At 36.5% G+C, this 24,292-nt stretch overlaps 1 non-coding gene across 1 annotated transcript; it reads right to left on the reverse strand.

Annotated features, from left to right (window-relative positions):
- Window positions 1-22,017: 22,017 nt before the first annotated feature.
- On the reverse strand, window positions 22,018-22,090 carry Trnat-agu (transfer RNA threonine (anticodon AGU)). The gene has a single exon. It is a non-coding gene; the product is annotated as a tRNA-Thr (tRNA).
- Between the last annotated feature and the right edge of the window lie 2,202 nt (window positions 22,091-24,292).

Consider the following 24,292-nt stretch of genomic DNA (forward strand, 5'->3'; position numbering starts at 1 on the left):
AGTAACTTGTTGAGATTCAGATGGAAACTCCAGACAGACAGACAGACAGACAGACAGACACTTTATGCTTCAGAGGCAATTCTTCCTGTTGCTTGAATCACCACACCAGCCCCTCCTAGTTTTGGTACGTCTACTGTAATCTGCTAGAGCTGGCAAGTCCTCTTGCTTTCAATCACATGGCCAAAGACCGTTCTTCCAAGTTCCCAATAACTTTTTAATTCAGTGCTCTGTTGGAATGTAATTTTTTTGCAAGATATTTTCAGGTCAATTACGGATACACACTTAAATAAATTTCATCCACTTGTGGTGCCATCAATGCAAAGAACTTAATTGAGATGATAATCAGATAAACAGAACTTCCTAAATAAGCCTGATTTCATGTATGCCCTTGTGATAAAATTCTTTGTTTAGAAACCAGCAGTTTTCTCCTGACATCAACTGAAAGATTCTTCTCACCTCAGAGACAGTAAACCACATGCATTTCAAAATGAAGGGAATGGTGTGCATGTGTGAATGAGTATCAACAAATTCCATCATTATGTATAACTACAATGCACCAATAAAAATGTGGAAAGAGAAAAAACAAAAAGCAAAAAAACAAAAAACAAAACAAAAAGCAAAACAAAACAAAAAACAACAACAACAAAAAACCCAAACAACAAAAAACCCCAAAGATCAGCAACAACAGAAAGAAGGAAATGATCCTGATCAGGTAGAGGAGAGGGTCCTCAAAGCAGAGGAGGCAGTACATATGCAGCAAATATTTGGGGTTGTTGGAACAGTACAGTGCAGGTAGCATCTGGGTCAGCAAGAAGACAGGATGGCCTAGTGCTTCAAACCCACCTGTTAATGGACTGGCTTGCTATTTGGAGTAATTTGGGACTTGATAGTTTGAGATACAGTGAAAGGTTTTTAAGCAAAGAAATAACACATTAAAGCATAGGGAAGATACTGTGATATTGGGTAGCAGACTGGGGTGAAGGAAAGTGGCTATGTGGACACATTATGGGTCCAGGTAAGAGAAAATGCAAGCTTGGACTTAATGAGAGATAATTAGGAGCAAGAATTTATGACTTGGTGAGCAACTGGATGGGATATACTTCTACTAACTGCTTATGCAGAGTCATCTGATAGGATCTTTAGACATCAAATATTTTCTCTTTAGAGTGTGCAGGAAAATAAACTCAAATCTATAATTATAATGATAGTCCTTATTTTTCTTCCAGAGTGCATATTTCCAAGGAGATAGTGTAATTTTTTTCTTTGTATATTATCCCTTTCAATTTAGCAGTTACAGTCCATGTCAAGGTCATGGACTTTTGGGTGAGAGAGCCTCAGAGAGATTTTCCACATGGCCAAGGAACCACCAGGGCGATTGAGACAAATCTGCCGATAGACATTCCTGTCTTTTTCTTTTCATCTGTTAAGCATGGCAGGGAAGCTTTAGAAAGTAGGATAGGCAACTCAGAATTAAAAGCCAGTAAGTAGAACATAGGTTGGAGATAAACAAATATATTTGCAAGATGTGGAATGGTAGCATTTAAGATAGTGATAAAGTATTTACGAGTTTAAACTTTCTCCTAACCTTTGTTCTGTGAGGCAGGAAGCAAACAGAAGAAATATAAGTACAATTATTTTAATAAGTAACATGAATAATAAAAACACTCTGAGGAGGGTCTCAGAGAACATAGATGTAGTCTTTTTAAGTGTTCTCCATATTGAAAGCATAAAACAGTGGCTCCTGTACCACCCTGATTACAGGACTGGGGAGAAGGAGAATTCTTTATTGGACTTGCTTACAAACTTAATTCTGTTTCAGTGGTAGAAATGTCTTACCTTTCAAGAAAAAAAGGAAGTTAAATAAAAGAGAATCTGTGGACTGCTACATGGAGGTAAGTGTAATGTGAAGAATGGTGATCTGGTGATCTGGGCAAATCTCAATGTGAATGAAGTTTAGGTCGCACAACTGACTAAAACTCAAGATGGGAAAGAGAAGAATATTGATGCAACTGGTTCGTAAAGATGATACTGGGTTTGATTCCTTTTTCTGTGGCCCTAAATTCCTTGTCAGGGGACTTTTTTTGTTCCCATGCTGGGACAATGGCTTTGGGATTAAGATACTTTTTGTTTATTGGAGTTTACATGTCACCCAAGGTAGGAATAAGAAAAAACTTTTAGTGTACCTAAATTTTTCCTGAGTTTTATAACCTCTGGAAAGAGCCGAGCTGTATCACAGGGTAGTGCTGGGCTGGGAAATACGTGTGATACTTAAGCAAATACATATGTGTAATGAAACAGTGACCTAGGTGTCTTCTGAAATTTATTCATGACATTAAACCATGATGAGTTCTAATTTTATTCTTTGCTCAGCAACTTTTTCTTAATTCTAGAAATATTACAACACAATTATAAACACAGAGGATCTATAGAGATGTAGACCACCTCAAAGGCAAGAAAGAAAAGGTGGTAACTAACACCTGAAAACGCACTGATGAATTGATGAGTTGGTACTTGAAGCCGAGACAGTGGGATGAGGACAAAACAGGTTAAAGAGTGAAACAAGAGGCTGTTCACTATCAGAATCTCTCTTAAAAAAAATATGTTCAGTTTACAGAGACATACCCATTCAGTTCTTAAAAGTATTCGATTGGAGAATGTTTATGAAAGTTTTCATAAACTATAAAGCATGATGCAAATGCATTATTACATTATCATTCTATTTTAGGATAAGAAAGAGAGAGTACTCTGTAACTAATGTATTGTGAATGAGGTGTGCTCCACTCACAAACCACCCAGGGTCTGTCTGAGATTTCAGTATTCTCAGGGAAATTTTTACTTTTTGTTGTTTTGATGTAAATGGTTTTTACATTTCTTATTATTGTAACTCCCTTCGTATATCACTGAGAGAAAGAAAGGTATAAAGTTATGACATGAAGTTGATGAGAGAAACACTGAAAAGATGGAAAGAGAAAAAGAATATGGGGGAATAAAATAAAATCAGAACAGAACACTTAAGTCAAAACGATTTCTCATTCAATTAATTTGCTCAGCAAACATTTATTGTGTTCAATGCCAGTTACACACCAGGCATTGTTACCGAGGAATCCAGAAATGAAAAAGCCAAGGAAGTTAAATGTGGATTGTTGTCTTGAGTTCCTTGATGGAAATTGATACTTATCTGAAACAGACACAGTTGACTATGGCCAGCTTAGAGTATCTCAACTCATATGTCTTCCTTAGAGGGGATTCTTTTCAGCTTCATGCATGACCTCAAGACAGTCAGAGGTGCTGTTTTCACACAAGATATGTTGGGTCACTGGTCAAATGGTTGATCATGTGTCAGTAGCAGTACTTAGGTGTAATTTTATAGGCTTTTTTCTCCATCATGTCAAAAAAATACACAGGATTGAGAAATACGTGACATCACTTATTTTGAAAAATGGACAACCCGACTCCAGTCAATGAACTGAAGGAGTGGCATCAGGAGTTTAATAGTGGCTTACTGGGGACGAGGAGATTTGACAGAAGTCATTCATTTATGGGAGCCACCAAACAAATGGGGAGTGGAAGGCTGCTGTCAGTGGTCTGGGATTGTAAAACATGTTTAATGCAGCCAGGCTACGCTGTTGATATTAACTGAGGAATGCTTACCTGGCCATGGATTTATAAGTTCAGGAAAGATTTTATTCAGCAAAGTTGTGAGTAATCTAATGTTGCCAAATTCCTTCCTGGGTAGCTGAGTTTCAGAAAAGCAACTATTAGGGCCAGGGCCTAGTGGCTCTGCCAAACAGAAGGTATGTATGCTGGCCTAGGGAATGGTTGGCTAGTTGACTTCCAAGAAGTCTTACAATGTAGCATTCGCTATCTCGGAAGATTTACATGGCCCGGAGGCTGATCCTTGATTTTGCAAGCTTAAAATTTTGCTTTTTATTGGCACACCAAGAGTAGATTCATCTCTCAGGACTGAGTTCATGGAAACCAAGTTTGTGTGACTAATGTATAAAAACCCAAACTGCCAATTTTCCAGTTTTATTGGTGGTGAAATGTGTCTGTCCCTAGCATCAATTTGCTTGAAGTCTAACTAGAAGATACGTTTAATTTTTTTTTCCCTTTAGAAAGTCAAATTGTAATCAGCAGGTGCTTGCTGAATGTTAAATCGAAACAAATGGAGTTTATCTAACCAATATTTGCTTGTGTCAAATTAATGCAAGTTGATAAATAAGTTTACAAAAGAAATGGTCTTGTCTAAGATTTCTAAAAATTCTAAAAATCATTGACTTGGAACTCCCCTGCCATGAACAGTGCCATCTAATTTTTGTCTCTGAGATATTACATTTTCTTTGCTTCTATCATTAGCCAAACCCCTGCAATTTAAAACAGGTGGTGGGACATAAACCAGATTTGGAAAGTTTCGTGAGAATTAGATACAACATTCTAGAGGAAAAACTCAGAGGGCCCTGGATAGCAACAATTATGTCTTTGGGCAGTAATTTTGTTAGAACTATCCACTTTCTTGATTTGCTCTGTACATGCAGGTCATGTGGTCAGTGGTAAACGGATTGAGCAGTAGTGGTCTAAAATTGATATCAAGACCTCGTTTGTTAGGAACAGAAAACTCTGAACTGTATGTCCCAAGTGATCTTGCCTTCTGTCAGGACCACAATGATCCTCAAGTTACCAAAAATATTGAATGTGCAAACTGAAGCTGAGATAGCAAAAGATTACAGAATAACAGCCAGTATGCAAGAGGTCAAGAGCATCTGTAGAAAGTGTCTTCCAAGGTGATATTTGTCTTTCAGCTGAATATTTCTCCAATTCTTCTTATTTTCTTCTACCCCTGCAGTTCAGAACCCCCAAACACAGTGGTAAATATCTAGCTTCCTCCATATAGCTCACCTATATTAAGTGAGAGGTGCTAGTTTATAAAGATGGCTCTCTCAAATGAGAGTGAAGAGATGGTATGAGAAAGAAGGTGAGGTAAGAAAGACACTGTGTTTTCAAAAACCTTTTAAGCCAAGCTGCTGAGTTCCAGGAAGAAAGTTTTCTTCTTGGAAAGGCCTCCTTCATGTGGGTTCACTCTGAAGTCCTTAAGTGGGCCTTCCAGGCACCACGAAGATGTCAGCCAGCATATTACACCTAATGAATGCTGGCACAGCACATCAGCATGGAGGAGCGACTCCAGAAATCAAAGAGCCAGCTAAATTAGCCCAGATGCTAAGCAGGTCCTATTGTTATTATGTGTCGGAAGCTTTGGGGCTTGAAATTTCCCTTCCAGAAGCATATTTTATTGCATTATCTCCTCGACAGAGCTCAGCTTTGTTCTTTCTCCGAAAAGCATGAATACAAGGGGCTGCAGCCCCCTAGAACCATATGAATTACAGAATAAATGTAGGTAGTCAGGTAATGATTTATTCTTAAGTCTATACCCCTAATAAGGATAGAAAGCAGGAAGGGGGAGAAAAATATTCTTATTTATAATTAATTAGTTAATTTTTTTTCTTTGGTATTGGTGTGGCCATTGTGGAGGTATTACATTCAATTTTAACTCCCTGATGAAAACTAGGTGGGGAAAATTCAAAGAAAGTTCACAGGAAATTTGTCACAACAGTGTCTTCCAAGATGTAATAAGGACTCTGCTTCCCAAATTCTCTGCAGGTGTCAATGGAGTGGCTATTCTCTAAGATCAGCATGATTTGAGCCATTCCAAGAATTTTCTTTAGCTTCTAATTTGAGTCAACCTGTCTCTGATTCTTATTGAAATGTAGTTTCTTTAATTTGTTCCTTCTTGTTTCCTCTCCTCTGTCCAGATTACCCCAACTTTTGAAATTACTATGTTGGAAATTGAGTTGGTCAGTGGAACGGCATTTGATCTCCAGATTGCTATCTTTTACCTCTGCCTCAACCTCAAACATCACTGTGTGACAGCACTATTGAAAAATAGCTACTTTCCTATTTCCTGTGGGTGAAATACCTAAACTTCTTAGTCTAAATGTCCCTGCTAATTGAGTATCTCACTGTCTTCAAAACTAATTAACAGGTTTTACTTTTGGATTTCATAAGTGGGTTGTGGATTATTATACAATTATGTAATACTTACATGTACTAAAAGATGCACTTATTGAATTAGTAAGATCATGAAGAAGCAGGACAACTAGAATGAAGAAGTCACATAACACAGTTATTTAGCAGTCTTTGGAAATCATCTTGAATACTTACCCTATAAGGAGAATTGTAAATATTACCAATAAGATTGGAATATCTCCCAAAGATACTCTGACAATGGAATAAAAATATACTAAGATTCAATCTTATAGTGTACAGTATGACATGAGACAGCATAGAGACAGATTGGTAACATGGAACAGAATATTTAAGTGGAAAACTAGATTGCAAATGAATTATGTCCTTGATGCTCTGATCCTACGGGGCTGGTATAGGCTGTTACATCCTCATCTAAAGCCTGGGCTAAGGGGATGTTGGTACAGAGGTAGAAATAGCCCTCAAGGATATTTAGTTCCCTTTGCTCTCATTCTGAGTATGCCACATGATTTTATGCTAAATAAAAGAGTGAGTCTCATTAAGACCTGGGAACCAATTTATTAATTTTCAACTGAGGCTTTAGTTGTTAGCTGGTAAAAACACATATTTGGGCCTAGGCCACTCCTGTCAATGAGCAGGTGTATTCAAAAGATTAGGGCCAGAGTTAAGGTAGGGTTAGTATGATTCTAGCACTTGCAGACTGATCAACCTTAGACAATGTAAGAAAATAACATTTATGAAACTTAAATGAAATTATGATCTGAAGATAAATTCCCAACCCAGGAAGACCACAGACTTCCAGGCCAAGCAATATTTCTGGATAACCCTTTAAGGGTCTTTATGCTGGTTCTAGATACTTATGTTTGTAAAAATCATCTGGGGAGCTTGTTAAAAATGTAGACATTTGGCCCTACTCCAGCAGATTCGTAGACAATAATCTTCTGTCTTGACTTTGACAAACACTGCTAGGTATAGATCCCGACACCTAGCTTCAATGATTTGATATTTTTCTATCTAAAAATCACTAATCTCTAAGGATCAAGCTCTGCATGTGGATGCATATGGACTTCTAGGTTAGAAATGGTAGATGTGAGACCAGCATACTGCAGCTCTCTCCTACCACATCCATGGCAGACATATGAATAATTTCCACCACTGTTTCCTACAGAGTCCAGATATTGTCTCAGATTCCTCCTCAATACTTGATCCCAGAAGTTACCACTCACTCATCCATAGGATTTGGCATGTGTCAAACCAATTTGCTTTCTTATTCTAGATCACAGGTTCTCAATCCTGGCCTTTTTGTAAGGACTTGAGGAAACACCGTGGACTCCAACAATTTAGTATTTAGTATTTTTTCCTTCTGTGTTAGGGAAGGCTCTTAAGATATACTAGTCTTGGAGCTGGAGTTGAAGCTTACTGGTGGAGCACTTGCCTAGAACATTTGAGGCAATGAGTTTGATTCTCAGCATCACATAAAAATAAATTTTAAAAAAAGATATTGTGTTCATCTACAACTAAAAGAAAAAATTTTAAAAAAAGATATCCAAGTCTTTGGTCTGCCAATGAAAAAATTATCTAAATAAAACACTGGGCAGCTACTCTAGTGTCTATTTAGACATTCTGGTCATCCCTAGAATGACTGAGGGCCTTTCAATCCCCCAGTCTGTTTGGGAGGATGATTTCCAGGTCAGAAGGGTCCTTTTGTTCTTAGGGACATGGTCATCTTAGCTTTCAGAATGTAATTAGGTATCAGATAATGCCAGAATTGGGACTTCATAAAGGACAAGGCTCTGAAAAATCCCGCTGTGCTTATCTGGAGATTTTTCACCTAGCATTTCTTTGATCCTCTGGGAAAGTTCCTCTGTGGGTATGTGTTCTTCTTATTTTTTTTTTAGTTGTTGATATACCTTTATTATTTATATGTGGTTCTGGGAATTGAACCCAGTGCCTCACACATGCCAGGCAAGTGCCATACCGCTGAATAATTTGGAACCATTAGTATAGAGCATGAGTTTTCCTTTTTGAGATTTTCTCAAAATACAGAGGCTTCCTATGACTGTGTTAGCATTTTCTAGAATAAGCTTCTGATTTTAATTATTGATTAAAGTACAACTCCATGAAGGTCAGGATAATGAAAATATTACATAATAGGAAGTTGGAACTTACTGAAAAAAAAACACACACACCTCATTTTATATGTCAGACATGTATTTAGGGATTCTCATTCATTGTGAATGTGCACTATGGTTGCAAAGCTGTGAATGATACCTTAGACATTGCCTTTACCCCTCTCTCCAGCATCTTCAGAAGATTCCACTACTGAGGTGCATGTCCTTCTCTTGACCCTTATGCCTCTCCTTCCCCTCTGTCTGCATTCAGTGTGCTTCAATCTTTAAGCCTGATTTATCTCTAAAGCCTGGTTTATCTATATCTTAATGGATGAAACTCTTTATATTACTTTAAGGTTTCTTGCTGGTCATTCAAGTTCCTGATTGCGCTGGGACACAAAAGGTAAACTTGGCAACTATTTCATGATTTATTCATTGATCTTGTTTTTTAGAGATTTTTATGGGTTGAGAGCTAGAAAGTAGCCTCATACATCCAAGACAGAATGACAGAGATTTCTTTCATGATGACTCGTGACAGAAAGGCAATGTTCCATCTATTGATATCAAATACCTCTATATAACAAACTCCACACACATGCCTAACATTAATTTCCCAGCAAATTTCTCCTAAGAAGATCAGATAGAGGCAGTATTCTTGGTATTTTCTTTTTTTCCCTTCTATCCACAAATATTTTCTGTGCATAATGGCTCCTCATGATTCCACTTGGGATTAGGGGTACTCTTACTATCTCAGTTCAGGCTAATTGGATATTTTTATTTAGGAAGTTTACATGTCTAATATTTTCTTTAAAAACAAAGCAAAACAAAACCACTAAAACATCACACAAACCAACAAAATAATTTGTTAACATCTCATTACTAATTCCCATTCCTTCTGATATCAAGTGTAGTTTGTTTCTAGTCCTACCATGAATTTAAGAGGAACCAAAAATTAAAGGGATAAATACCTAGTTAGAAAAGTGTTTTGAAATGAAATGAAATTTGGCTTGTAAGAGTCAAAATAAATGAATAATTATAAATGAATAATTAATAAATGAATCATTACCTTTGAAACTTGCCAGAGACCCAAGAAGTCACCTAATCTAACTCCTTCCTCTTGTCAATGTGGAAACTGAGACAGATTGAGAATATTTTTGGATATTCCACAGCTTTGTGGCTTCATCCTCTAAGCCACTTGATCTCTATATCTCATTCTTTTAAGATAATTTGCAATGAATACTTAGAATTTTTTTTCCATTTCTATCATCATTGGTTAAACTTTTCCAAATCCTTAGGGGGCAGATCAGCAGATCTGTGCCCATCCCCAACTTAATGGATTCAAACTGGGAATTTATTGATTATCAGAATTTTAAAACCTCAATTAAGCCAGATAACATAGGAAAGCATCTAGAACAGCAGTTGGCAAATAGCAGATGCTCAATAAAGATGTTTTAAAATTCCTCTTTCTGTCTCAGTTCAAATTCAGATATTTGACATTTAATTATTCTTTTCAGTAGTTGTGCTTTCGAAACAGCATTATTGGAATAGTAGATGTATCCTCCCTTTTCCTATCATATTTTTTTGAAGAACATTTATGCTAGACAAATACAGGTAGGGGGTGGAGGATGAGGTCTTGGACTCACAAGGTTTCGAGCAAGATTCTCTGAGACCCTATGGCACAGGGGTATTATTTGCTCTTGTAGTTGAAAGATTGGGTTATAATTTGTGTTGAAGCTACATGGGTTTTCAGCGGCAGGTTTTGTGCATAACAGGGAGTTTCTGGATCGTGTTAGCTCAGGGCAAAAAGTCATGCTTTGGAGCAGTTACCCCAGCAGGAGGAGAAAAGATGATGGTTGGTAATTACATCAGTTTTGCACTGTTGAGCAGATGTTCTTGCAGATAGATTTTGGCTGGCATTTACAGAATATCACTAGTGATTCTCACGGTAGTGTCAGAGGTGCTACAAGTGGAGGGAACTGCAGGTCTGTAAAACATTGCAAGAAGGAAGATGAAAGAACAAGCTAGCAGCCGAGAAGTTAAAAAGCAACTTTGAAAGAGGGCAGTACCCAGATTGGCTTGAAGACAGCCATTTTGCTGAGTTGCATAATTAGAGCTAATACATATCAGATAACTTATTTTGCTATTTAACTTTGAGGATAATTTGGTAGTGGATCAGTGTCTAAAGAGAGTAGATTCTTTTTAAAAAATCAAGAAAAATTTAGAAAATAGTTGAGGGAGTTAGACTTTGATTAGCACATAAAATTAACAAACAAGATCATACCACATAATGGGTAATAGAAAATAATGACTGCAAGGAATGCTCATAAGAAATACTACCCATTTAGCTAGGAAATCTTGGCTGACTTCAAATCAGATCAAATTTGGGATGGTGAGCCAGGAGACACCATAGTATCTCAAGTGTCTTTAATAAAGAAGCAGCTGTCCCTTTACTTCCTCTTCCAACTCTTCCCCCGGTTCTGACTTTAAAATTTTCTTCTAAATTTATCCTGTTCATTTCTTTTATACAGATTTAAGTTCTCTTCTCCATATGCTCTGGGATATGTGTATATATTCATAGTTCTGCATCTCGGAAAATTCCTTCTTGGTGTCATAAGTAGCTGTAAAATCTTCTCTATGTAAAGTGATGAGAAATTTTTAAAGTTTAATGCAGGAAATGTTAAGTTGGAAAAATAAACTCAGTACATTTATAACTGTTTTGGAATCCATGTCATTTTTCTTGGATATAGAAACACTGACTAAATTTAAACATTGCCCTATTATTGTCATGGGTTCTTCTAGGTAAATTATTCAAGAAAGGAAGGAAAGAAAGAAAGAAAGAAAGAAAGAAAGAAAGAAAGAAAGAAAGAAAGAAAGAAAGAAAGAAAGAAAGGGAGAGGGAGGGAGGAAGATCTATGTGAAATATCAGCCTCCAATTTTCCAAGTGGAACCTGAGCAATTCAGCTTATCTTTCAACTTCAGAAGCAGGCATGGCAAATGCAATGTTTAGTGGAGACCAGAGGGAAGAAGTAAACCCAGTAGCACTATCAGCATCTCAGCTGCACAAGAGATGGCATAAAGAAAAGGTCTTCAGTAAATGTTCATTAAGAAAATGCCTAGGTCAAGGATAAAGGAACAGAATGCTTGTGTGGAGGGTTTGCATGAGAAATGTCCCAGCATATTTATCGTCTGTTCAAGTTTTTTGGCCTCCTCATCATATGCTTCAAAAGGAAATACAGGTACAAGAAAAGATGTACCTCCAAGTATAGGACTGGGACATCCACTGGAGACATTAACATCAAAAGCCTTCTGAATGTTCTGATGTCCTACCTCACAGGCAAACATCTACCTTGGGCAGGGGCAGCTTTTTCTCTTCTACCCAGGAGACCACTGTTTACATATGTCATTGTGGACCTGTTTAGTGTTTGTGCCTTGTGACTATTTCCATATGATGTTGTAAAACCTATACCTAACTCACATAGTAAAGGTTTCTTATTTAATGCTGGTTCTTAGGAATAGCTTAGGTGCTTAGCAAATAAATACTCTTGTTTATAGTAACGACATTGTGCTTTGAACCAGCAGAGGAAGCTCTTCTTACCCAAGGATAATAACTAATGGAAAAAGTCCTGAATTTATATAAAATAAGGAATTGATTTCATAATAAATATAGGGAAACTCTTGGTTAAAAATTTTAAAAAGTGTAAAAACAAATGTGTTTTCTTTTAAGTTGGGCCACATTTAGATAATATTTGCAACTACATGCCATATCCAAAGACAAAGAACCAATCAAGAGTAGATCTTTTGGAGTATATTTTTTTCCAATGACACCATGACAACATGACTCAATGTCCTTTATGTTATGTTTGACCTTTTTTCAGTATAAATGTGAAGTCAGTGAGTATATAAAAAATATTCTTGAATTTCATCCATTTTCCCAAAGGCTTCTTTCTATTCTTTGATACCTAAATCATTGCCTTTGAAGTGGCTATTATATTGCCAATTCTTAGCTAGTCTACCTTGGCCCAGTCCTCATTTGTCAATGATTTTTGATTTGAACAGTTCCAGGAAAATGCTGAGAGAACACTAATTTTCTTTCTTTTTCTCCTTCTCCTCCTCCTCCTCCTCCTCCTCCTCCTCCTCCTCCTCCTCCTCCTCTTTCTTCTTTTGTTTAACTCCCACCCATCCACAAGGACACTTATTTTCTAAGAAGTCAGTCCATTAGTGAATATGTCCATGTTCTCATGACCTTGGCTTTTCTATCCAACCTCATACCTGCAGGGATTAAAATAATTCATGGCTGGTTAATGAGCAACTCTCATTCTCAATTTCTTGGTCCACATTAAGCATTGGGACATTTGTGTTAAGGAGTGAAGGGCCATTCATTCCATCCTACAGATAAATAAACTGAGGTAATGAGGCCCCAAGTGGTGTTTTTGAAGTGAGCAGAGTAAAATTTGGAATACTATAAATCCTGTCTCACTTTTCTACTCATGTACAAGCCATGGTTTGTTCCTCCGTTTTGAGTGAGCCCTCATTTTGGAGTGATGATTTTGGCAAGTGGGAGTTTGACCATTATGAAATAGTATCTTTGCCCTGGCCTATACAATAATAAATGGAATGACAGAAAAACAAATGTCACTTATTAGAACATTGAGGTTTACTGTTCAAGTGATTAACTAAGAATCATTTGTATGATTAAATGCTGGAAAATAATTTGCTTTCCCTATGAACCTATAGCTTAGATCTCATTACACAGAAGTGCTGCATATTAGTTGAAGCAAATTAACATTCAAACACTTTCTGGAGTGGCTGCTAATCACAGGCTGTTAATTACTGTCATTACATTAGGCTGCTGCAGAGACTACCCAAAGAATCATTCTCATGATCTTGGTATTTGAAAGTGATCTTCACCAATAAAAACACATGTCAGACATACAGAAATTGCAAATTGCTGAAATTGCTGACAGGGTTGAAAATTCCGCTGACTATAAGTACCCATCTAGTGATGGATGCATTCTTGACACAGTTTCAGTGTTTGGACTTAGGAAATAATGAGTATCAATGTCCTAGCAAGGGAATATGCAAAGATGAAGGAGCCCTTTTGTATCCTTAATTAAGGAAAGTAGTAGCAGAACTCGTTCACAGATAAGTGACTGTACATAATAATCATGTATTTATGTAAGGGACTGCTATGCTATATTACTGTAGTGGCAATTAGATTTTCACAAAGTCGTTTTAATAAAAGGCATACTTACATAATAAATAAACAAAACCGCTCATTTTCATGGCAGGCTTTCTAATTATACACTGGCTTAAAATAAAATGTTCTGCAATGGTAAGTTAAACATATAGACTCTAGCTGCCTTCTACCATGTGCCCCAAATATTTTCTCACCCCACATCCTCAGTCGCCCCAGGAACTCTTCTAAATAGGGAAATAGTATTTCTGCATAAGACAGAAATCATTTGAGAATTTAGAGGTCAGTTCTCTGTTACCTACTGATCTGACTTTCTTTATTGCCCAGAAAATTTGCTACCCACTCTGTGGCTGCCAATAATTAGGACCACCCCAATGCCAGAATGGTGAGAATTCAGATGATGGGCACATGTGTTGGCTTTGTGGATATTCCAATTGATTAGCAACGTTATGTTAGGGAAGCCCAAGTCAGAAGCCTTGGAAGATCCATTGGTAGGTTCTCTCTCTCTCTCTCTCTCTCTCTCTCTCTATATATATATATATATATATATATATATATATATATATATATATTCTGATGCAACTAAGTTTTGGTACTATATATAACATAATCATTATATATATATATATATATATAAAATGATCATGTTTATATATAAATATCACCTTCCTTGTGGAGAGCATTGCAGCAGGTGCTGTAGGAATGCAAAGATAAATCAGATATAAATCTTGCTTTCGAAGAACTTACAGTTTAGTATGTGACAATCATCTTATATTTGTAAGCCACTGGTCCTAAGAGGACAGAATGAGAGATTTTGAGTGGGTCTGGATAACTCTTTCTTTGATCCCGTAGCTATGGAACACTTAAGAGGATTTGCCCTATTTCAGGATGTATTAAGATACATCCATAGATATGCATCTCTTCCTCCTCCCTTCCTTTCTTCCCTATTCCCTTCCTTCCCCTTCATCTTTCCATACTTATAGAGTGTTAGTTATATGCTAGCTTCAGGAGATTTGAAAACAACCATGAAATATATGACCCAACATAGAATGTTTAGTCTATTGGAGAATATAGATAAGAAAGTGGACATTTCCAACATGCAGGTCCTCTGGTAGAAGTGTATCTCCCATGCAATGAGAAAGACTCACAGGTTAACTGAGATTTAAAATATTAGCAGTGAGCAGTGAGAGTTTTGGGACGGGGATTCCAGTATGTTGTGCTAGAGGAGTCACATGAATTTCAATATGACTAGTCCATAGAATGCAAGAGGGTGGGAGTAATGAAGCCTGGGGCTGGAGAAATGGGGCTTGTCAGTGACAGATAAAAAAGGTTAAAATTTATCTCAATAATTTTCCAATAAAAACTACTGGTATTCTAAAACAGAGACTGCCGTGATCAAATTTATATTTTAAAATGATCATTCTGGATTTTTTTAGAGAATGACTCAAGAATGGGCGAAACTGGAGGTTGGGAGAGCAGTTATGATGCTATTGCATGGTTTAGATGGCTAGGGAGAGGTGGTAGCAGTGAGCTTGAAGACCATGAAGGAAGTAGGAATGATGGAACTTGGAACTTGCTTAGATATGTGGTGGTATGTGTGTGGGAGTGATTGTGTTGAGGCAGAGGAAGAAGTCAAGGGTAACTACAAAGTTACTGGGCTGATGCAACTAAGTTTTGGGGGTATAGTGATTGGTTTGGTTTTGAATGTTGATTGTGAAGTCTACTTTAAGGATTTGGAATGAAAATGTCCAGTAAATTTATATGGAAGTCTGGGGCTCAGAGCAAAGAGTGAGTGTGAAGACTAGTCCCTGCCATTGTCCTTTGTGTTTATTTGCTTTTAGTTACTCGGTTTTACTACATTTCATCAACAGAGCCAGAGATTAAAGTTGGTGCTTTGCTAAATAGTGTTTCTCTCCCAGCATGTGTGCATACCTTTTAATTATCTTGCTTTATGTATTATTAAATATAGGAAATTGTGCTCAGATATCATGGGCTTAATTTAAACTGACAGAAGCAAAAGTCATTACAAATTAAAGTTGCTATGCTTCCCTTTAATGCCTTTAAAATTTCCGTTCATTAAAAGGAAATTTAAAACAGGAAGTGGATATGTTCTTCTCTGGAAGAAGTATTCCAGGAATCCATCCAACCTTGAGGCAAGTGCATGACATGGCATCAAAAAGGAATATATAATACAAATAAAAATCAGCTTTGGACAGATTTATGACATACTCTTCCTCTTTGACAGGAGTAAGTAGCATGTTTAGCGGTAGAAACACACTTCAGAGGTCTCAAAACTGTACTGAGCTGTACTGGGTTTCAACCTATAGCTGGTCTATTGCCTATTTATTCCTCTTTCTATTGAAAGTGTTCTCAGCATTCAAATCCATGCCAAGTTAGCAAGGATTTCTTGTAGAAAGGACAGCTTTCTTGGGAAAACTGGGAAAGTGAGGTGGCTGGGTGGGGTCCCTAAGATCATCCTATCAGCAAAATAAAAGATCTACTCCTCAGAGCAGTTTTATAAATATGCAAAACTTTAGACAACCATGTTGAACAAATAAATTCATTGATTAATACTGATTATATCCCAAGATCAAAGGTATCTTCTCCCTACCACCAAGTCACCCAGGAGAAACCATGATGTAATCTGCTTTGTGAGAGCTCCAGGAGTAATAAGCAACAATGGCACACACTCTTACTGGACAGAAGACTCTCTGCCCAGGGTGCTGGGTTGGGGTGGATTCACATTCATTCTCTCCCATTCTACTAAACATCAGTAGTACACCATAGTAACTAATAGAGTTAAGCTAACAGCCCACCAAAGGATCAATTTCCCTTAACTCAGAGCTGTGGGGTTTTCTGCACATCAATATCCTCTTGCTTCTACTGTGTGTTCTGTTACCCTACCCTCAGCATTTTTCTAAACAGAAAATGAATATTAATTTAATTGATATTAAATATTAATATTAATTAATTTAATGAATATTAAAGTCAGCAGTATTCAACTGGACTCAGTAATGGCTGACCATGGACTCCCGGGGTTATTTGTGGGAGATGGAGTCCGAGGATGTTTAGAGCATGATAACATATTGAAGGGTGCCATGCCCAGGAGCAAGAACACGAGAATTCCCCTTCCAGATTGCCAGGTATTGGGAGAAGAACTTGGAAACAAGAGACTTACAAATTGGAGAGTGTTCTGAGAACTCTTCCATACAGTTGCGAATAATGCACAAAAACAGGAATTCATGGGAGGAGGAGGCAGATAGGCAGAAAAGGGAAGATGAATATTATTGATTTGTGGCAGGTCCCAACTGTTGTTGGTGGGCACAGTGGGAACTCATGTATTTACACAAGTTATGATTGAACAACAATGGGAGATTTGAGACCCTTTTTTAAAGCCAGAAACCTTCTTTTCTTCTTTTATCCATGCCTTCCTCATTAGAGCTCCAAAAGGGCTGGTACTCCCCCAATCCAAGACCCAGATCTATTGCTACCATGTCATTTATCCTAATTGGCTGCAATACTCACCAACAGTTACCCAGGCAAAGATAATCAAAGCAAGCTAAGTCTCAAACACAATAATTCCATTTGTTAATAAGAGGTTCCATGCACCTATTGGAGTGACAGATTTCAGTAGGGATGTACATATTACTAAGTCCCTAGTTTCTCATAAAACATTATTGAAAAATAAATATTTGTACTTAAGCACAGTTGAAATAATTTATTGAATCAGAATTGTTTTCTTTTATGCCAAATTAGAGTAACAAGTTTGTTCATGTGTGTCTGTCTCGGGGAAGACAAATTTATATAAATTCCCCAAATTTTGATGCTCTCATCTCCCAAATGCTGGACTGTAACTAGAATGGAATGATTTCTTTTAATATGTCTTTTAATTTTAATTTGCTGAACACCAGGCTCTTTCCTCCAACACTTGCCTAGGTTTTCACAAGTCTCCCAGTGTTGTGGTATCTCATCTCCCATTCACCTTGTGCTTACTCAATTTGGCCTCCAGCAGAACAATCTTGCTCTAGATCACGTGTAGACCATTACACCCACTCAAGTTGAGAGTCTTCTTTTCTAGGCTCCCAGTTCTCACTCTACCACCTCAGCAAGGTGACGACTCTATTTTTTTACTTACTTCACTCAGGCCTCTTCTTTGACTGCCCCCTATGCCCTGCCCCAATACAAAAACTCATAGCTGAAAATAGGCTGGATCATGAAACAAGACTTTTCTAAAGGCTTTGGAATAATGAAAGGGAATCACAATCCTTTACATTTTCTTCAGAGACATGGCTGTGCCAAAGCTCATAGACTTTGGCCTACATTCATAGATATCCTATAAAAGTTGCCTTATCTGAGCCTAGCTGTAAGACTTCTTTCCTTCTCAGTTGGAGGAATACTTCTCTGACCATTCAAGGCATAATTTCCAGGCTCAGCCCATACATGGATGCCTCCTGAGGTAGAAGCCCTATTATTGCCAACATTTAAGAGTGTTTTAGGTATGTTTGGCCTCCCATGAGTGCTAAATCTCCTAGTCCATCCACTCTTCCACCTGTTATGGAAGAAACTCCCTCTTTAACCTTAGTTTAGGGTAGTCTTATTAGATTTATTTATTTTTGGTCCAAGAATTTTCCTTTTCCCAACATGGTTAATAGTGGACATATTTATTCCCTTTTATCAGTAGAAAAAATGAATAGAGAGAAACTTTCTTTCCTTTCACTCTTCCAAGTTCCAAAAGAGGAGATGATTCCTTTCATTTTCAAATTCTCAGTATTTGAGAATAATAATGTCAAACCTGTACAGGTTAAACTCTGAGTCCACTCTGTCCATATTACAGACTTTTCTTCACTGAGAGCTGGAGAGCAGGTCGGAAAATCCTTGAAATTTCCTTGACCTCAGCACTTTAGATCTTTGAACAGCTGGTCAACCAAGAATGATTTATGCCTATAAGAACCTAGCACCATTTGAAGGCCCAGAGCAATCTAAATTCATATTCTTTCATCTACCAAATATTTATGCATTATATACTTTGTTCTCAATCCTTGGTACTTAACTTTTTAGAAACGCAACTTTGTGGCTGGGTGCCATGGAACTCCTATAATCCCAGCAATTTGGGATGCTGAGGCAGGAGGACCACAAGTTTAAAGCCAGTCTCAGCAACTAAGTGAGGCCCTAAGCAACTTAGTGAGACCCTATCTAAAAAAAAAAAAAAAAAAAAAAAAAAAAAAAAAAAAGAACAACTGGGAATGGGGAATGTCCCTCAGTGGTTAAGCACCCTTGGGTTCAATCCCTGGTATCGAAAACTAAACTAAATTAAATTAATGCAACTTTGTCTCCATTATAAATGTTACATACTATTATCCCACAGATCATACCCAGCAGACCACAACACCCTGAATCTACAAAGTGAAACTCAAAATATGAGCCATTATGCCTTGATTTCCATTTAAAACTATGACATCTCTTTTCCATGCGGAGTATCCATTCTGATAGCTTAAACAACACAAGTAGTATATTCTAAGGGATATTTTTCAAGGTCTTTTTCTCTCATAAACAGAAACTACTTATATTTTTGAGATAATAACACTCCCTCTTTTCCTCAACTTCTCATTCCACCATTCACTAGGGGCATGGTCTGCAAGTCCCAGGCAAAATATTGCTAAACATTTCATGTCCCTGAACCCTGACTTTAGATCCCAAATTGATAATGTAAATTCCAATAATTTGAGTAAGGTGGTGCCTGCCAAGTTTCCCATTGTATAATTGATAATTTTTCCTCTGTAATTTTATATAGTTTCTGGAGAGATAGATAGCTTAAGACTAAATAACTTGTTCTTCATGCTTTTAACCACTCATTTTTTTAGCATTTATTGATAATTCTTGAGCAAATATATTATTACAATGATGCTGTAAATGATTTTTAACTCAGTTTTTCTCTACAAGTTTGCATTCTACTGTAAAATTGAGCTTCCCTTCTCCCTCACTGACTTTTTATTCACTCATTTATTCATCTCAATATGAAATCTAGGTACTTCCAGATTCCATTATTTATTTTCATTATTTATTTTAATGCTCATATTGTCCTAAATTTGGCCATTTGGAATCCCTTAAAAGCTGGTTCTTTTATCTTTTCTAACAATCTATGGATATTTTGAGCACTTCCTTTCTTTCTGACCCCCCAAATACTACAGAATGAATGTGACTCTTTATGTATTTTTTTTCCTAAAAAGCTTGTATTTGTTGGAAGCATTATGGAAAATTACAGAAACTTCCTTAAATACACACCCCTAAGATGGAGTCAGTTGGGCAGCAGGCTCCATAGTGAGGGGGATGGGGAATTAGATGTGGATGAGGATGAACAGTTAAAACTTGAATGTCTTAATGCTTCTTTATCATTTGAATTAGTTAAGAAGAAAAATAGTAATTTTCACATGATAGAAAGGACTGACATATGAGGCAAACATCTATATTTATTAATTCGTTTAACATGTAAAGACACTGAGGTTCATAGTAAATCCCACTGCTGTGTATGACTACAATGCACCAATAAAAATATTTTAAGGGAAAAGATGCTGAGGTTCAGAGGAATTTTATAATTTGCTGAGGACCAAACAGCTGGTCTGAGAGACAGAATTTGTATCCAGTTTTGCCAGTTTCTAAGTTCCTTTATTATCCTGCCTGCCCAATTTGTCTTCAACATTAAATAAAGTATTATTTTCTCTAGATATATTTCCAGGGGCCCTCCAGATTTTAATTGGTCCAGATTTTAATTTGGGGCTTCCTTTTCCCCCTACATTTTTAAAATTAGTGCATTATGGTTGTGCATTGATGAGATTTGCTTTTATATATTTGTGCGTGCACACTATATAACAATATAATTTGGCCAATATCATATCACTCCTCAGTACTTCCCCCTGACTCCCTACTACCCTTTCCTTGTTCTCTTTTATCTACTGATCTCCCTTTTGTTTTTTAGGAGATCCACTACCACCTTTGTTTTCCTCTTTCTTCTCTAGCTTCTGCATATGAGAGAAAACATAAGATCCTCAGCCTTCTCAGTTTGAGAAGGACCAAACAGCTGGTCTGAGAAGGCTCAGTTTGAGAAGGCTGAGGATCTTATTTTGCTTAACATGATGGTCCCTAGTTCCATTAATTTCATTTTTCTTTGTTTCATTTTTATTATGGCTGAATAAATGTGTGTGTGTGTGTGTGTGTGTGTGTGTGTGTGTGTATCACATTTTCTTTCCATTTATCCATTGATGGACACCTAGGCTGGTTCTATAGTTTGTCTATTGTGAATTGTGCTGCTATAAACACATATGTATATATCACTGTAGTAAGATGACTTTAATTCTTCAGGATAAATACTGAGGAGTGGTATAGTTATATTATATGGTGGTTCCATGCCTAGTCTTTTGAGAAGTATCCATACTGATTTCTATAGTGGTTGTACTAATTTACAGTTCCACCAATGGTGTAAAAGTGTTTCTTTTTCTCCATATTCTTTCCAGAATTTATTATTATTTGTACTCTTGATGACTGCCATTCTAACTGTGTAAAATAAAATATCGGTGTAGTTTTGATTTGTTAATGATGTTGAACATTTTTTTCATGTATTTGTTGGCAATTTGTATTTCTTTTGAGAAGTGTTTATTTAATTCATTTGCCATTTATTAATTGGATTATTTGATTTTTTGGTATAAAGTGTTTTGAGCCCTTTATATATTCTAGATACTAATCCTCTGTCAGAAGAGTAGCTAGCAGATTTTCTCCCATCCTGTGGGTTCTCTCTTAACATTCCTAATTGTTTCCTTTGCTGTGCAGAAACTTTTTAATTTGATGCCATCCCATTTATTAACCCTTGGCATTATTTCCTGAGTTTTAGGAGTCCTATTGAGAAGATTGTTGCCTATGCCTAAAAGCTGGAGTGCTGACCCTGTTTTCTTCTAGGAGATGTATAGTTTCTGTTCTAATTTTGAGGTCTTTGATCCATTTTGATTTGATTTTTGTTCAGGGTTAGAGATAAGGCTCTGATTTCATTTTTCTACTTTTGTATAACCAGTTGTTCCAGCACTACTTATTAAAAAGGCTGTCTTTTCTACAATGTATGTTTTTGTCACCTTTGTCAAGGATCTGACAACTGTGTAGTTTGTCCTTACATCTTCTATTCTGTATCATTGGTCTTTGTGTCTGTTTTTGTGCCAGTACTATGTAGCTTTAGTTACTATAGCTCTGTGTGTAATTTAAAGTCAGGTATTGTGATGTCCCTAGCATTGTTCTTTTGGCTTAAAATTGCTTTGCTATTCTGGGTCTTTTATTCTTCCAAACAGAATTTAGGACTGTATTTTTTTTTTTAGTTATGTGAAGAATGTCATTGGTTTTTGATGGAGGTTGCATTGAATCTTTTTATTGCTTTTTGTAGTTTGGCCATTTTAACAAAATTAATTCTGCCTACATGAACATGGGAGGTCTTTTCATGTCCTGAGGTCTTCTTCAATTTCTTTCTTCAATGTTCTATAGTTTTCATTGCAGAGATCTTCACCTCCCTGGTTAGATTTATTCCTAGGTATTTTTTTTAGGCTATTGTAAATAGAATTGTTTTCCTGATTTCTTTTTTTAAAATTTTTTTTAGTTGTACATGGACACAATACCTTTATTTCATTTGTTTTTATTTTTATGTGGTGCTGGGGATCGAACCCAGTGCCTCGTGCATACTAGGCAAGGGCTCTACCACTGAGCCACAACCCCAGTCCCCTGTTTTCCTGATTTTTTTCTCAGCAGATTTGTTGTTGTTTATAGGAAAACTATTGATTTTTGTATGTTGATTTTGTAACCTTCCACTTTGCCAAACTTGTTTTTTAGCTCTTGCAGTCATTTGGTGGATTTTTTTTTAAAATTTTAGGTATAGGATCATATAATCTGCACACAGTGATAATTTGACTTCTTTCTTTCCTATTTTTATCCCTTTTATTTTTTTCTCATGCCTAATTGCTCTGGCTAGAGTTAATATTACTGTATTAAATAGGAGTGGTGAGAGTGGACATCCTTGTCTTGTCCCAGGTTTTTAAAGGAGATGCTTTCTGTTTTTCCCCACTTACTATGAGGTTGAATTTGGGTTTTTCACATATAGCCTTAATAAAGTAGAGGTAGGTTCTTTCTATCCCTAGTTTCTTCAGTGTTTTTATTATGAATGGGTGTTAAATTTTATTGAAGTGGCCTTCATTTTTTTTTTAAAGCTATTTGGCTCTGTGACCTTTGGGATAATAACAACAATTAATCTTTCTAGAAAGTTTTCCATATGTCTCTATGTAGTATGTTATTAAACCTCTTACAGTTCTAAGAAACAACTATTATCATCATTATCTCCCCATTTGTGAATGAGAAAACTGCGGCTTGGGATGAGTTAAATAATCTGACCAAAGGGGGGAAAAATCTGTCAATGGCAGAACTCAGATTGGAATTTAAGAGTGTGGCTTTAAGCCTACATATGCAACCATGATGTTCCACTGCAATCTATTCAAGGATGTGTGGGTATTACTAGTGATCCAATGGCTTCCTTAGATCTTCCTAGGTTTATTGTGACAACATGCTTCTAGTGCTGAAATGAGCCCCCTTCATGTATATTCAACTTTCAACTAACCAGTAAATAAATGCAGCATTGTCAATATAGCTCACAAATCATGGATCCACTTTTGAGTATGATGATATTTTCCCTAGTAGATAGTACCTCTTAAATCTGTCCCTGAGGATGATATTCATGTTGACTAAGGGAAAAAGTTATAAAGTTGTTAGTTGGAAATGAAGTAGCATATTAGTATTAGTATTAAGATGTTGTATATAGCATTCCAATTAGAAAGTACACTTAGAGACAATTCAGGATTCACCACATTAAAGATATTTAGCAAAGATCAAGTCCTCTGACCATGTCTGCTTTGACTCTTCAATTACTAACTTGAAATTTTACTATGGACATTTTCTCCAAGCAAATGTGACATTGTGTAAACTCTGCAAAAAGTTGATCTGATGGTATAGATTGGAGCATTAGCACATTCACATAGTGTTACCATTACCCACAGTGTGCAGAGGCCATTGTGAAAATGCTACTTCACAGACAGTCCATTGAGAGAAGTTAAATTTTGTATACTCCAGTGAGCATAAAATACATGGTTGCATTTGCCTCTAATATGTGTTAATTATGAAAATCAGCTCCAAGCAAAGAAAGCCATAATAATTAAAAGCCATCTTTTCATCTTAAAAAAAAGCATCCCTCCCCTAAGTATTTATGCACTGTAATGAAACAAATAAAAATAGTTATGGCAAAGCCTAAATAATAACCTCTATTAAAGCAGTATATACACTCCATAATATGTAATTATGTTGTACTTAAATAGCAACAGACATAAGAACAAATCCATTTTGTGAACAGCAACAAAAGAGATATTAGATTATAGATGTAGCTACTTCCTTTATTGTTTCTTTCTATTTTCTGGTATATGTGAGCTATGAAAAACCATTTTGGCAGCAGTCTCACCCTATCTTAGGCATTTAAACATTTCAACAGTGGAGATATTGGTCCCAAGACATAAAATAGGATTCCTTTAATATACTAATTCCCAGCAATTTAAGTGGGTGATTGAGATGAAGCATGGAGAATTGTGTGGTTTTGTCCAAATTCAGTGGGAAGAGTGCATGGTCAACCAGTGATATCTGTCTAGGCATAGAAATAGGGAACAGTGGCATTCTTGTCAAATGTTTTTCAAACATAGTGCATATTCATTAAATAGACTACAGATAAAAGAATATAAAAAAAGCCATTTGGATTCTTGTATTGGAACTAAAGTTTTTCTTTCTAAATTTAGGGACCAATCAGATAAAGTACACAAATCCTAGACCCCAAAGCAACAAATAGGTGAAGTTACTTAAGCTGCTTTAAAAAAAATGTTCTTTGTCT

The sequence above is a fragment of the Ictidomys tridecemlineatus genome, chromosome 7, assembly GCF_052094955.1.
Source record: "Ictidomys tridecemlineatus isolate mIctTri1 chromosome 7, mIctTri1.hap1, whole genome shotgun sequence".
Classification (NCBI taxonomy): domain Eukaryota; kingdom Metazoa; phylum Chordata; class Mammalia; order Rodentia; family Sciuridae; genus Ictidomys; species Ictidomys tridecemlineatus.